The sequence below is a fragment of the Rattus norvegicus genome, chromosome 1 (genome assembly GCF_036323735.1).
Source record: "Rattus norvegicus strain BN/NHsdMcwi chromosome 1, GRCr8, whole genome shotgun sequence".
Classification (NCBI taxonomy): Eukaryota; Metazoa; Chordata; class Mammalia; order Rodentia; family Muridae; genus Rattus; species Rattus norvegicus.
This window is the reverse complement of record NC_086019.1, coordinates 156,483,655-156,499,715: the sequence shown is the minus strand read 5'-3', so window position 1 is coordinate 156,499,715 and position 16,061 is coordinate 156,483,655. Positions and strand designations below refer to the sequence as shown.

Here is a 16,061-nt window from a genome sequence, read left to right as displayed (position 1 = left end):
CTTTTACAATCTTTGGAAAATTCAGTTCTATGGTAAAACTCAGAAACAAAGCTGACCCTCTCAGGCTGCTACCTAGTTGTCATGATTGAAAGCCAGAGACAGAGAATGTGCCACCTTGACTTACAGACTTGGCAGAAATCAGAACTATTTCCTCAGTGACCACAGCCTTGGGAGAGACTTTTGTATGGTTTCAATAAATTCCCCCTTTGTTTCAAATGATGGTTTAGTGAGACTTTGACACTTAAGTTCAAAGACTAAGCTATAGCAGTAAAGTGAAGCATAATAAATTTGGAATCAACTTTAAGTTATGCCAAAGAATGAGTTGCAAGGTTGTAGATAAGCCCTGACCAGCAAGGTTGATGCTTGGGCTGGATTCCTGAGGTCTGCTCATTCTCTTAACATGTTGGAAGCTGGCTGCTTTGGATAATCCATTCACTCTACAGATGTTAAAGAAGTTTCTGTGTGTGTGTGTATGTGTGTGTGTGTGTTTCTTGTGTGTATGTGCCTATTTGTGTGTGTGAGTGTGGGTGAATGCTTGTGTGTGTGTGTGTGTGTGTGTGTGTGTGTGTGTGTGTGTGTGTGTGTGTACAAGAGTACGAGCATGAGCAGGTTCTTATGGAGACCAGAAGAGGGCATCTGATTCTGATCCCCTAAAGCTGGAGTTACAGGATTGTGAGATGCCTGACACAAATGATGGAAAGAACTCTCTCTAAAAGAAGAAAGAAAGAAAGAAAGAAAGAAAGAAAGAAAGAAAGAAAGAAAGAAAGAAAGAAAGAAAGAAAGAAAGAAAGAAAGAAAGAAAGAAAGGAAGGAAGGAAGGAAGGAAGGAAGAAAGAAAGGAAGAAAGAAAAGAAAGCCAAGTACCCTTAATTGCTGAAAAGAACTTTAGCACCTTAAAATTTTCTTTAGTGTACTCATTACCTCTAAGATAACTAAAGAAGAAACAAACAAAACTTACTCATATTCTGTGTCTGTCTTTCCTGTCTCATGAATTCAGAGGTGATCTTGTGGAAGCCCTCCTTTTATTAATTTCTTTTTATTGATTATTCTATTGATTTACATTTCAAATGTTATCACCCTTCCCAGTTTCCCCTCTGAAAAATACCCTATCCCATCTCCCCTCCCTGTGCTTCTATGAGGGTACTCTCCTACCCACCCACCCACTCCTGCCTCAACACCCTAGCATTCCCCTACACTGGGGCAATGAATTCCAACAGGACCAAGGGCCTCCCGTCCCACTGATGCCAAATAAGGCCATCCTCTGCTTCATATGTAGCTGGAGCCATGGGTCCCTCCATGTGTACTCCTTGGTTGGTAGATTAGTCCTTGAGTGCTCTGTGGGGTCTAGTTGGTTGAGATTGCTGTTCTTCCTATGGCGTTCAGATCCTTCAGTCCTTCTCCTAACTCCTCCATTGGAGTCCCCATGTTCAGTTCAATGGTTGGCTGCAAGCATCCCCATCTGCATTGGTCAGGCTCTGGGAAAGCCTCTCAGGAGACAATATCAGGCTCCTGCCAGCAAGCACTTCTTGGCATCAGCAATAGTGACTGGGTTTGGTGTGTACATATGGGATGGATCCTCATGTAGGGCAATCTCTGGATGACCTTTCCTTCAGTTTCTGTTTCACTCTTTGTCTCTGTATTTCCTTTAGACAGGAGCAATTCTGGGTTAATATTTTTGAGATAGGTGGGTGGTCCCATTTCTTAATTAGGGCCATGCCTAACCTCTGTACATGGTCTTTACAGGTTCTCTCTCCCCTTTGTTGGGTATTTCAGCTAATGTTATCCTTGTTGCATCCTGGGAGCCTCTTGCTTTCCTGGCATCTGGGACTTTCTAGTGGCTGCCCCCAGTTCCCCATCCCCCACTACTACACACCCTTGTTCAATTTCCTGAACCTCTGTACATCTCCCCCATCTCCTTCCATACCTGGTCTTGCCCTTCTTTTTCCATCTTCTTCCTCTCTCCCTCTCAAGTCCTTCTCTCCCTCTACCTCCTATGATTATTTTGTTCCCCCTTCTTAGAAGGATTGAAGCATCCATACTTTGGGCTTCCTTCTTCTTGAGCTTCATATGGGCACTGAGCTTTTTTTTAAATATCCACTTATCAGTGAGCACATACCATGTGTGTTCTTTTGTGACCAGGTTACCTCACTCAGGATGATATTTTCTAGTTCCATCCATTTGACTGTGAATTTCATGAAGTCATTGTTTTTAATGGCTGAGTAGTACTCCATTGTGTAAATTGTACCACAAGCTGGTACAACCACTCTGGAAATCAGTCTGGAGGTTCCTCAGAATATTGGATATAGTACTACCTGAGGACCCAGCTATACCACTCCTGGGCATATACCCAAAATATGCTCCAACATATAACAAGGACTATGTTCACTCCACTATGTTCATAGCAGCCTTATTTATAATAATCAGAAACTGGAAAAAACCCAGATGTCCCTCAACAGAGGAATAGATACAGAAAATGTGGACAAACTCTTTAAACAAGCTTTCTCCTTTTCCTTACAAAGATTATCAGTTTGTTGCCAGGCTGTCCTTGAACCCAGGGCTGCAGGTGCACATCACTGTGAGTATCAGTAAGCTGTCAGACATGCCAACAAGTTTAGTAGTAGCATGACTATTTGGAGCATAACCAGCCATTTTCTTATTGAGATTGAGGCCTGCTCAACAGGAGTGGATTTGCAACTGTAAACTTGGTAGAAGGTCCATGATTGGGGAGAACACTGGTCTTAGCGGGAAGCTGACACTGCTATTTTGATAAAGTGACATTATATGTCCATAAAATTGCTTTCTAGATGTTTCTGTTTATTCCTATAAACTAGTGCTGATTTAAGCACTTTGGCAAGAAAACTTTCTTTCTACAGGAGACAGCAGTTATTGTACAGACTCAGAACTTATCTATGTGTTGAGCATAAACAGCAGCTCAGTGTTCACCTGTAAGTGCGACATCTGTATCATCCCTTCACATCAGAGCCAGGAGTGGAGTGATGCACAATGCTGTTTCGCAAGTATTGCATGACAGTTATACTCTTGAACTCTCAGCAGCTGCGATTGCCCGCACCAGTCATGCACAAGACTGGGCCCATCAACATTCTGACTTGGTTGGCGAAGAGGTTCATGAGACTCTACCCTTCCCAGAAGATCCATAGACAATTAAATGGTAGCTGGGAGAGGGAGAGGCATTGCCTATGCTCTTGTTAAAGAAACAAACTAATCCTCTTGCTTATGCTCTTGTGAGAAGCCCCAGTGAAACCCGATAGGCAGGAATGGGATGAAGAAGAAAAGAGAACATTGGGAGAAATATCACAACATCATAACCCACTATGATTAGTATATGGTTTAAGAACTTTTTACAATAAAAAGACTAAAGAAACATACTAAACACTGCAAAAAGAACCTTTTGGGGGCTGGGATGTTGGCTATTGTTTGGTGTTTTAGATTTAGTGTTTGTCTGTTTTGAGTCAACTTTGCTTTTTGGCTGGCCTGGAAGTCACTACATAGGCAAGGGTGACCTTGAATTTGCAAGCACGTTCTCTTGTCTCTGCATCTTAAGCGCTGAGATGGCATGTTCATGCCCAGCCATTTTTAATAAGACTTGATATGTATTGCTTTTCAACTTAAATAAAAATTTAATACAATACACTTAGGCTAACTTTATATAGTACAATATAAAATCAAAAAGCCTTCTTGTTTTAAAACTTATTTCTTCAGAAAAATATGCCTCCGAACAATTGATACTAAATGACATTTCAAAAGTTTTTTAAGGATTCTAAATAAGTAAAAAGAAATGGGCTAAAAGTCTCAAATAAAAATTAAGAATGCCCTGTATTAAAGCCTCATTGGTGTTCTATATAACTTCTTAGTAGACAAATGCTAGTATTGTCTTAACTTGAATATCTACCCCAAAAGACAGTTCTCAGATGCTGAGACAAAGTACTACTCAAATTGTTTCTAAGGTCAGCTCATTAGAGTGAGAACTAAAGGCTTCCAAACCAAGACCCGGATTTTTCTGGATGCCAGGGAAGGGAAACAGCAATCTCCTAACTGAGATTTTGGTTTTGAAATGACCAAGCCCAAGTATCCTTTTTAAAAAGGCATTATATGTTCCCAAAGACAGGGGAAAAGAAATTTACTGAGGAAATAAAAAAGAAATTGGGGGAAAAAACCTTATTCGGCAGAAAAGAAACTGTCTCTGTGTGCCTCTGAAATGCTTGAATTCGACCTTATTTCCCATCCTAGAAAAGCCTCTTGAAAGAAAAGTCTCAGTGAAAGTCCCAACTCCTGGGAAATGGGAAGGCTCTGCCATTTATTAATGTCAAATATGCTGCCGGCATGAGTTACTCTGTCTTCTGAAAGCCATACAAGAAAGTCCCCACCTCACCTGTTGTTTGGTATCCTGATGCTTAAGGCTTTAATGATTCTGGTAGCAACGATCATCAGAAGACAAAATATTTTTTAAAGACAACCGGCACTACATTCTGATCTTTGAATAGCTTACTCATCTAATTTAAAGGTCTTTTCTACTGAACTATCCACAACGTCGAGCCTGTTCCCATCTAAAGTGAAAGACCAAACAGCGATTTTCCTAAGTTGGCATATTTTAAGTAAATTACCACAAAACTGACCTTGAAACAAAGAGAAATGGAACAGGAGAAGGCCTGATTCCTTCCTGGCAGTACTACCGGTGGCAAATATCCCAGAACTAAGGAGAGCTGCCAAGTGGGAAAGAGATAAAGGACTTTCCAAAAGCAGCCAGCCCAGGCACACTGACCTCCCAACAGCTGGAGGGAGACTGGAGCAACTCACAGGTAGGTCTGCCTGGCTCTTTATGGCCGCCCAGTTCAGAGTCACTCTGGGCTCAAAGGAAGCTGCCCTGTTTCCTGGACTGGCATCCCACATCCTACCAGAGGCAGCTGCAGCGTTTTGAATCGAGCTTCTGCCTTCCCTTTTGTGCACGAATGGGGGCTTACAATGGGCCAGAGAGACTTCAGCTTCAAAACCAAGGAGGCGTCCCCGCTGGTGAGAGAAGGGTTCTCCCTCTGGTGAAAGGCAGTGAGGAACCACGCCAGTTCTGATGGCCTGTGAGCTGCCATGATGACACAAAGACAGTGAAACCAGAGGAGTCACCTAGGTGGGATGGCTATGCCTACCCTGTCACTCTTTTGTGTCTCAACCTTGACCCAACAAATAAAATGAGAGAAAGTAATTACATATTAAAAAAATAAAAGTGAATACGGGTACGTAGGTGGAGGGAACAAAAAAGGAGAGTAAAAATGGTGATATTTAAAAGTTGCTCAGGGATGCCTTCTGTAGTTGCCATAGAAAGTTGAGATTCATTGCTTCATGTGTCTGACTTCCACCGAGCGAGCTATCTGCAAGGATGGCGGATCTATGTGGGTGCTGGATCGCAGATCTAAATAACGGACCCTCTCTGGGATGCTGACTGCCACCAGAGTATCAGAGAGATCTTCAGTAACTCTATCTCCTGACCACGGGTCTAGGTCACCATTGCTGTGAGGGAGGGAGACAAGAAAAAGTAAGGTTGTCAGTTCTTTATGACTGTACTCAAAGAAAATATGAGAGATATTCTTCATGCATAAAGCTGAACATTGAAACAGTTTGGAAGGGTTGGGGATTTAGCTCAGTGATAGAGCGCTTGCCTAGCAAGCGCAAGGCCCTGGGTTCGGTCCCCAGCTCCGAAAAAAAAAAAAAAAAAAAAAGAAAGAAACAGTTTGGAAAGCTGTATCTATTTTGTCACATAAGAAGTTTCTTGATGTGCCAGTCTCATAGTATTTCCACCCAAACCCAGAACCAAAGAAGACTGAATGTGCTAACACAAGGCAATCAAGGGTGACAGTGGAGGGTGGGCAATAGTACCCCGAAAGTCTCATAAACACACGGTGGGATGTTCCTTAACTGAGTGTCAGCCTACAGATCCATGCACCGTCTGAAAGTTGACAGGAAATATGTCTATGTGGACTGAAAACTGAGTCATAGTACTTTTTCCAGAAACTTTGAAATCTGTTTTCAAATTTTTGTGTCAAAACGACCTAGAAGTCAAAACAACTTTTTGCAGTTCGTGAGACACTGTTTTTGCAAGAGTGTAGAAACACAAAGAAATGTTTCCCTTAATTTGAGTTTGCTATAATTTCAATTTCCATTTAGTAATTTGTACATTAATAAACTCAACATCAGAAAAAATGATTCTGAAGCTTTGACGTTAAATGTGCTACCACACAAACAGCTTGGTACTTGGAAACCATAGCATCCACTTTAGTTGTAACTTCTTTAAAATGCCCAGTCCTCTTCCCATATCAATTAGCAATCAATTAGCAATCAATAATATGTGGCTCACATATACCTACAGGCTAATCTGATCAAAGCAATTCCTCTGCTGTGGTTACCTCTTCTCAGATGAGGAAGTTTGTGTCAACCAGAAAAAAATTCTCTCTCTCTCTTTCTCTCTCTCTCTCTCTCTCTCTCTCTCTCTCTCTCTCTCTCCCTCCCTCCCTTCCCCCCCCTCTCTCTCTCACACACACACACACACACACCCTTCATGATACTTAAATGCTTCAGGTAACTTTACAATTTTGGGTTGAGACATAAAAACTCAGAAATCTAAGACAAAAATTTACACTGAAATACCTCGTTGTAAGCATCAGATCACATTGCTCTTTAAGAGATTTTCAAAATAATATTTATTTAAGCATGCATAGGTGTGGGGACTCACGCCTACCACAGGGCACATGTGTGAATATAGAGGTCAGAAGACAGTTTGCAGGCCTTGGTTTTCTCCTTTCACCACATGGGTTCCAGGAATTGAACTCAGGTCCCCAGACATCAGGTCTGCCAGCATGTGTCTGGACTTGCTGAGCCGTCTCACTCGTTCCAGTGTCCCCCTTTATTTTCACCTCTTGGAAGATCGTTACCTACTGTGTGAAATGTGTGTGTGAGTGTGTGTGTGTGTGTGTGTGTGTGTGTGTGTGTGTGTGTTCTAACTTTTGTTTAATGTGTACTCCATATTTCTGGTATTTTAACAAAATCTGAAATGCAAAATTTCAAAATCACATTATCAGATAAATAAAAGTATCCCTGTAATACGCACAAACATTATTGATAGATACTGCCCTGTTTTATTACCTGTTAAATCAGGGTCCTACAAGATTGAGGATTTGAGGTTTTTCTGTTCTGTCTCTTCTTTCAAGAACCAGATGTGGCTCATAGTAGGTACCAAACTAATATTTATAGAAATTAAGTATCAAATTATCTGTTGTCTCACAGCAGACGTTCCCCATGGGGTCTCTGAGTAAATGTTTGTAGGTTCATGAACACAAGAGCTCTTCAGAGCTTGCTAACACAGATCAGAGTCCACATAAAGACTAATGTAAATGCACTCCCGGGTTTTCTGCTGGACGCAGTAGTAGGAAGAACATCACTATAAGTTTAAATCACTATAAGCTTACTAAGCTACCTGTCTTACGGGAACCTTAATTCCTGTGCATACCATACAAAAGAAATTATTTAAAAAGTTCTCTCACACAGTGTTAAGAGGACGAAGCTGAGTAACACACATGCAAAAGGGCACACGGCCTGTAACATGGCACACAAATGTCCTGCCTTCCCATTATTACCATCTACTGTAAACATGGGTGGGGTAATGCCTTCACGAGGTGGGCAAATCATGAAAACGGATTCAAAACTGCTTCTCATAAACATCTAATCAGAATACTAATTGTCAGCCTTTTCTAGATACACTCACTTACAAACTGAATTAGAAAATAAGCATTCAGGCATGGTAAGTATTTGAAATACAACTTTAAATTCCCTTTCCGTCACATGCTTCTCTTAAGGGAGGTGGCGGAGGTTGGGGGAGGCTTCGCTGTAACTTAATAACATCATTCTTGGGGGTAAAACAGTTACTCCCAAAGCACACTTTACTGGTTTTGTTAAAAATAAAGGTTGGTTTTTCTTGAAAGAACAAATAGTCTTTATCTTTGCTGCACTTTGACAGACTTAAAGCAGACAGGAAATGCTCCATTATTTGCAAAACAAAAAAGTCCCTGCTGCAGAGAAGAGCAAAGTGCTTCTGATTTAAAAGGTCTTCTGAAGCACCTGCTGACTTAGCAACCGTGTTTGCAGCTGCTGAGAGACCTAGCATGTGCCTGGACTTGACTTTCTCAGTTCAGACGTGTGAAAGCTATGCCAGCCGACGGGAAATCCAAAAATAAAGTACTGTTTTCCTGAAAGACTCCAGATACCTGGGTAAAATCCCCAACAACCAGTCTCCCTTAATCACTGTTAATAATTTCTTGCCTGAGAAATGATGTTAATTCTTCACAGGGTCCCTTCTAAATCTCTATGTAAATAACCAAGAATCACCATTGGTGAAATAACCTGTGAGTTTTAGAAAACACGAATCCTCCAAAGGAAACCACCATGCTATGAGAGGAATCGCTAAAGTAGGGCTGTAAAAGCTCTATTTACTACTAAGACCCGCTCCCCAGCTAATGATTATGACCACCTACCTCATGTCGAGCTCATCAGCAGAACAGGTTCAGCAGACAACAGTACAGATCAAACCTCGGTCCTCATGGCAGTTATTTCCATGGCGATCTATTTATAATTTAAATAACTATGTTAGATAGTCACTATTATTTCTCAGTTCCATACATTAGCACCCAAGGCCATGCATTTAATTATGGCAAGAAGAAAAAGATACCCAAGCTGCACCTGGCCCTTTAACTGCAAATCTTAACTGGAAAATCTCCAATCCAACAATTTCATATTGAACTTTTGGTCAAGGCAGCCACCAGACTTTTGTGTGTGTGTGTGTGTGTGTGTGTGTGTGTGTGTGTGTGTGTGTGTCTGTCTGTCTGTCTGTCTGTCTGTCTGTCTGTCTGTCGGTATGTGTATGTGTGTGTATATGTATGTGTGTGTGTGACTGCATCTTTGTGTGTGTGTTCATATGTGTCTGTGTGTGTCTGTCTGTATTTGTGTCTGTGTGTCTGTCTGTATGTGTCTACATCTGTGTGTGTGTCTTTGTATGTGTCTGTGTTTAAGTGAGTCTATGTGTGTCTATGTATGTGTCTCTTATGTATTTGTGAATGTCTGTGTGTATGTGTGTGTGTGTGTCTGAGTGTGTCTGTGAGAGTGTTTGTGGGTCTGTGGGTCTGTTCTGGGTTGGATAGGATCACCATACAGATATGAAGCTCTTGGGAGACAGTAGACTTCATTTTACTTTTTACACACATGTATTTTCCAGGTTTGAGTCTGAGTGGTTAATAATTTTCTGGGTTAACTTTTATTTAGCTTTATTTTTTTCTGAAATGGGGTCTCGATAAGTTGCTAAGTAGACAAACCTGCTGCCTAAACCCCCTGGGTGGCAGGGACTCGAAGGCCTGTACTACTGGGTCTAGCTTCCATTAGTTCATTTAAACATGACAACAGCTCTGAGGTGTTACTGCTTTTCATATGACAAAACTGAGCATCAGCTGACATACGTCATTTCATTTGAGACAAGCTCCTTTTGTGCAATTCTCCACGAAAGCCACTGAAGAGTTAAATTTCAAAGTTAGTCACAAACTGAAAGATCCCACGCAGAGAGACCCTTACTCAAGTCTTGGGAAATCGCGGACCCCAGACACAGAGAGACCATTTTGGATGTAATAAGCAAAGGCGAGGTTTATTACAGAGACCTATTACAGAGATCTCCGGGCCGACACGTATCCCTCGCAGGAGACAGAGGTGTCGGCCCCGAAACTCAAAAGTCAGAGGGTTATATAGAGAAGGCTAGGGGGTTTTGGCGTGGTTACATACAATTGGCTCATTCAAACATAGCAGTGAGAACAAAGCAGAAAGAGTACGTGTTAGAAGTCAAGGGCTTATCAGGGTCTGGAGGATGGCCCTGAGTGAGCTGTGGGGAGATGTCTTTCTGTCAGACGTCCCATGAATCAGTCCCATTAACTCAGGCTGGTTCCTGCATTCCTTTTCTTTATGGCTTGTCAGTCCTGCCTGGACAGTGTTTCCTGTGCTCCTTTATCTTTATGGCCTGCTATTCCTGGCGGCAGGGCTTAGCCCTGAGTTTGTGGCTTTTGGGGCTAACTCTTTTAATTTTATATTTTTAAACCTAGAATTCGTATAATTTTCTTTTCAAAACAAAGTCCGAACACGCCTGAGAGAATTTGAGATAGGGCTCACCGGCTGGAGTCACCTCCTCCCCTTCCTTCACTCCCTGAGGATGGGTCATCCCCCTGCTGAGTGAGATGAGTCACCCTACCCACACTGCTGAGCAGCTAGATAGCACTGTACTCTTTGCTGATGTAATCCCGCGCCAAAAATAACTGTGAGTTCTTTGAATTAGCCAATCCTGTGTAACCTCGAGAAATCCCCTGGCTTCCCCTATATAAACCCCTGCCTGAAGAGGCTCGTGGTCGGCTCCTCTATCTCCTGCGTGAGATGCTTGTCGGCCCAAGACCTCGGTGTCAGTCCGAGATCTCGTTAATAAAGCTGCCTCTTGTTATTACATCAAGATCGGCTTCTCGAGTGTCCTGGGGCACGCCGCCATCCTGAGACTGGAGCGAGAGTCTCCCCAAATTTTGGGGTTCTTTCACCACTCTTTATAGCTATGAAGGCCCACTGAGTTCTGCTCTAGTTCTGAAATGTCTTTCGCAGACTCTGCCCCCCACTTCTCAGAAACGAAGATGAAGCTCATGACAGTTTTAAATAGTATAAGCAGGTGAACAAGTGACTAAAAGAATTATCTGCAGTAGTTGAATCCAGTACGAAAGGAGATTGTATTTGACCAAAATTCATATATTAAACATTCAGACAAAGGATAAAGATTCCATTTAGTTACATTTAATCTTTGGCTTTTTATAAGGTTATAAGTTTAAAGTCTTGGATGTTAAAAGAAACATATAAATTGTCCCTAAAGATAACCTCCAGGAGTGAAATTAAACTGGCAAAGTTCTTCCTCCTCTGGTAGAATAGAGATGAGCCTAGAGTCTCAGTGCTTGGCATACCTGTGTGAGCACTCCACCTCCACCAGTAATAGATTAGTAGTAACAAGAAGTGGCTCCTTTGGGGAAGTAATTGACTTACGTTGGCAATATCATCAAAAGGCTGAAAAAACCAGATGTGCTGATAAACTCCTTTAGTCCCAGCACTTGGGATACAGAAGCAGGCAGATCTCTATGAGTTAGAAGATAGCCTGGTCTACATTGTGAGTGCCAGGCCAGCCAAGTGCCATCTTAGAAACTGAGACCACGCCTTTACTAGATACAGGACCTGTCAGAACCTTCATTTTAGATTTCCACTGACACAACTGTGATAAATAAGTTTACACTGTTTGTAAATTGCCCAGTCTTGGATATTTTGTGACAGCAGAACTAATGATGAAGTCAGACCCAGTAGCTAGTCCAGAGACCTTCTCAGTGTTCAATGCCCTTCCAATGTTTCTAGCTTCCAACAACCACTTTACACAGCTGAACAAAATAGTATAGTTTTGAAGAGTCCAACTGAAAATGAGAAACACAGTTTTAAAAAATTAAACCAGTAGAAGATAATCTGTTTTCTGTCCAAAGGTCTCACCTTTTACTTGGAAACGGGCATCTTTGGGTTGAAAATAGCATTGAGTCTAAAGTCACAGGCTTAAATTAAGCCAGGCTGGCAGCAATCTTCAGCACCACTGGGTGTGAGTATAGAGAGCCCAATCTGACTCTTGTTTGAGAGAGAGAATACAAAGAATTCCACCACAGCACTAATGAAGATGTATGTGTTGGCATTCACAGATTTCCAGAACTATTTTCCCAGTACTAGGCATGAAACACAGCCTCTTGCATAACAGACAAGCACTTTTACTACTGAGTTATGTTCCCAGCCCTTGGTGAATGTTTTAATTAACTGGTTGCCAGCTGAATAGTTGACAACCTAGGGAGACATGAAAAATGTGATATCAGAGTCAGATGTACATAGAGCCAACTCTGATGCGGACTTGGTTAACTCTGTATCAAATGTGTTACATCTTGGAAGCACTGACAAAGGACAACAAATGGGTGTGTAGGCTTGCATGCCAAGGAAGAACTCTCAATCTGCAAGACAACCGTAGAAGAAAAACATCATCATCAACACCACCACCAACACCACCATCACCATTATTAATCTTACTGTGCAGGTAAAAGAATTCTGACACAGAGAGAGTCCAGTGAGATTTTACTTCTTCCACATATCCATATAATGCCTCCTTTCCAGGACTTGGGAAAGTCTACTATAGTACTAATGTATTTATCTTTTTCTCTATTTGCTGGTGAGTCATGTTGTGTATGACTTTAGATTTGAAGCATAAAGAGAGCTTGCTCAATGATAAGTACTCACTGTGTGTCTGCTGAATGGGTGAGAGAATGAAAAACTCATTGGTAGTCTCATGGTATAATGCAACAGCATCTACACATGAATGCAAGTTAGGTGACAAACTATTTCTGTTCTCTGTTGTAGCACAACTGTACCAGCAAAGGGCAAAGACTGCCCCAGGAGTCACGCATGATTACCTGATAGCCCCAAACCCAGGATCCCAAATTGCCAGCAGTTGTTTCAGAAATGTTACTGCATCTGGACTGGCCTGAGTAATTATAATATACATTCACAGCTTTATAACAAGCAGGGAGTCAGATATATAGGGATTTGTCAGATACTGGCATACTGCCTGTCATATCAGAAAGATAAACAGAGGAAGAGTCAGATAATATAAAATTATAGTTCAATAACACAAAGAAGAAATGTGCTTATAAGTTGATCATAAGGCACTCTTAAACATCTAACTAAAATTAGATATGGCTACATATGCCTGTAACATCAAAACACTAGAGGCAGAGACACAAGTATGGTATGAAGCTAGGCTAGGCTCTACAGTGACTTCCAGAACAACCAAAAGCAAATCTCTCTTATTTCTTTAAGTTTTTCAGTCTCTTGAGTATAGTATTCCTAAGCAAACATCATAAACAAATAAATCTTTTAAATTCTCCCTGCACTGCAGAAATAATGCAAACATTCACATGTTGTGTAAAGCCCTACATACTTTTCACTTGAGCTTAATCTATATAGCCTTTCTAGTTTAGGAAAACTATTCCCCACAACACTCCTTCACTCCTCTGCTCATCTTCAAATCTCTGTTCTTACTCTTTAATTATATGAAGGCTGGCCATCTTGGTCTTTATAATACCCAGCTCAAATATCCCCTCCTCTCTGAGATCTTCCTTATCTGTTTCCAAGGTTGAAAGAGCCAAACTGTGCCCTCCTTGGTGCTGTACCATACTCTCTATTTTTATCACAACCCCTATAATACTATCTGTATTCATTTGATTCTACAATGTCTGCCACAGTGTTTAGGACGGTCTCAGATAGCTAAATGTCTGCTGAATAAAGGACTGGTTTTTTTTAATTAGTATACTAAGTATTAGGTTTCGTTTTGGTCAAACAAAATTTGGCTCCTCACCACTGTTATTCTTTTGTGCCCATACATTCCTTTTCATTTTTATGGAAGGGCTATACTTTTACAAAAATTTATTGTGGAAGAAACACAGCTCCTAGTTCCAACATCTGTGGTATGATCAGAGACATGTCATGCACCACAGAGCTCACAAACACTCCTGTCATCAGTCTATAATAAGTCTCTAGATTCTACTTATGAAAATCATGGGCAATACTCTGTGTTAGAAGTCAAAATGGAGACAGCCCAGAGGACAGATGGGAAACTTTCCAAGGTATAGAAATATTTCATATCTTCTTGGAAGACTGACTTACATAACACTACTGCAAAATCTGTGGATTCTGCTATATGTAGATTTCTGTTCCCCTCAGAAAAGAATCGTGATATATAACTGTAAGGAGGAACACTGAGAGCAGAAGGGAACAAGCAGGGATGGAAGACAGAGAGATATAGGGAAAGAGAGGGGGAGAGAGCAACCAAAATGAGGCATGCATGAATACTGTCAAAACAAAGTCTAGTAGTCTATATTTTAAATTAAATTATTTAAAACACATCATGAACTAGGCTCATGTGTAGTAGTGCACACTTTTATTCCCAGCAGAGGCAGAGGCAGGTGTATCTCTGTGAGTTTGAGGCCAGCCTTGGTCTACATAGTGAGCTCCAGGACAGCTAGGACTACATATTGATAACCTGCCTCTAAAATAACAGTAATAATAATTTTGGTAATAATAATAATGATAATAATAACTATCATAAGCTAATATTGAACTCTAGTTGAAAATACAAAACTTTAATTATTTAGGGGGAGATGTCTATGATTTACCTTGAAATGTATTACATTAAGAAGAATAAAAAGATTTCTAAGTGAATATGCTTGTCATAAGTCAAATATACTTAAAAATTATTTATAAAATTTGGGAGGTAAGGGCCCAGAGATGTAGTTCAGTGATAGAGTCTTTCTTTAACATGTTCAAGTTATGTTTATGGGTGTTCAATACCCAATGTTATTCAACTTTTTTTAGATATTTGAAATATTTTGCAATAAAATGGTAGAGAAAATTCACAAATAGAATTATAACTAAATCATTACCAAGCCTACTGATTATTATGCCTTGAGTTTATAACCAATACATCATCTCATTCTCAAAAGCACTTAACCTACCAGACAGATTATTATATACTTCTTTGCCTAGAAGACACTCAATTGCTTTTGTTCCAGTTCACCAGCTAGCAAAGGGTAAAACCAAAATTTATTCCTATGTATCTCTACTTCCGAAAGAGACATGCTACCCACTGTGCTATACTCGTAGGAAAGTGCCTCCTTGTGAAACTATGAACAATTCCAATGACAAAGCCACTCTTTCTGCATCATACCCTGTTAACACTTTGAAGAGATTTCCCACTGCATATGAAAAAATATTGAAAATGGGCAAATCAGATCAAAAAAAGAAACTAGTCAAGAGAAAAAGGCTGGAAGGAAGAACTCCCATTCTTCTGCCTCAAAGAGAGGACCTGTTGGAGGTCCAAGGCTGGGCTAGAGACACATTCCTGTCAAGAAAAAAGGCAATGAGAAAGGAAGTATCCCTCCCCCTCACCATGCTGCCTCGGACTATCATCCAGCAATATCACTTTTCTGAAAAAGGTAAGAAAATTCCAAACAGAAAAGAAATAAATTGTAGGGAAAAATCTGTTTCCCTCTCTCTCTCTCTCTCTCTCTCTCTCTCTCTCTCTCTCTCTCCCCTGCCCACCCCGTGTGTGTGTGTGTGTGTGTGTGTGTGTGTGTGTGTGTGTTTGCACATTCTCATGTATTCCAAAGGTTTCATACTCAAGAACACTGTTCACTTTCTGTAAGATAGGGAGGGTCCTATTGTTCTGGAGCTCATCAGTTAAGCAAGACTATCCTAGATCTCACCCTGCCTCTGCTTCCCCTGCCCCTGGGATTATAAGCACAAACCCAGGATTTTTACATGGTTTCTGGGTATCAAACTTGGGTCTTCATGCTTATAAAAAATTCACTTTGCCAAATGAATCATTCTCTCAGCCGATTCAAGACAATTTTTCTATGGACTATTAATTGGTACTTTGTGTTCTTGGACAATCAACTTTAAGAAGTCGTGTGTTAGCAAATATGGAGAATTGCCTTTTCTTTCCAGTTGTATGTGTGTGTATTCGCATGTGTGATGCACACATCTATGTTGGATATGCAAGCACATTTGTGTAGGTACATGTAAAGGCTGAAGGTTGACATCAAGAGTCTTCCTAAGTCCCTCTTCATCTAATTCATTGAGGCAGAGTTTCACAATTGTACCCAGATCTCACTAATTCAGCCTGTCCAGGTAATCAGCCTGATTCAAGGACTGTCCGCTAAGATGACTTATAGTTTTAGAAATCCTGGATGTGAGAAAAAAATCACAAAATACAATATCCAAAAAAACTGTGAGAGATGGATATGATACACAGCTTTAATCCCAGCACTAAGGAGGCAGAGGCAGAAGGACCCAACAGTTTGAGGCCAGCCTCGGCTACATAGTAAGTTCCAAGACAGCCAGAGCTACACAGTGAGACCTTG

General features: G+C 40.9%; 1 long non-coding RNA gene across 1 annotated transcript; it reads right to left on the bottom strand.

The window, feature by feature from the left end:
• Positions 1-1,184: 1,184 nt before the first annotated feature.
• Positions 1,185-14,296, bottom strand: LOC134485151 (uncharacterized). The gene is made up of 3 exons (XR_010063109.1): positions 10,207-14,296; positions 8,535-8,622; positions 1,185-5,520 (listed from the first exon to the last, which is right to left on the bottom strand). It is a non-coding gene; the product is annotated as an uncharacterized LOC134485151 (long non-coding RNA).
• Positions 14,297-16,061: the final 1,765 nt, after the last annotated feature.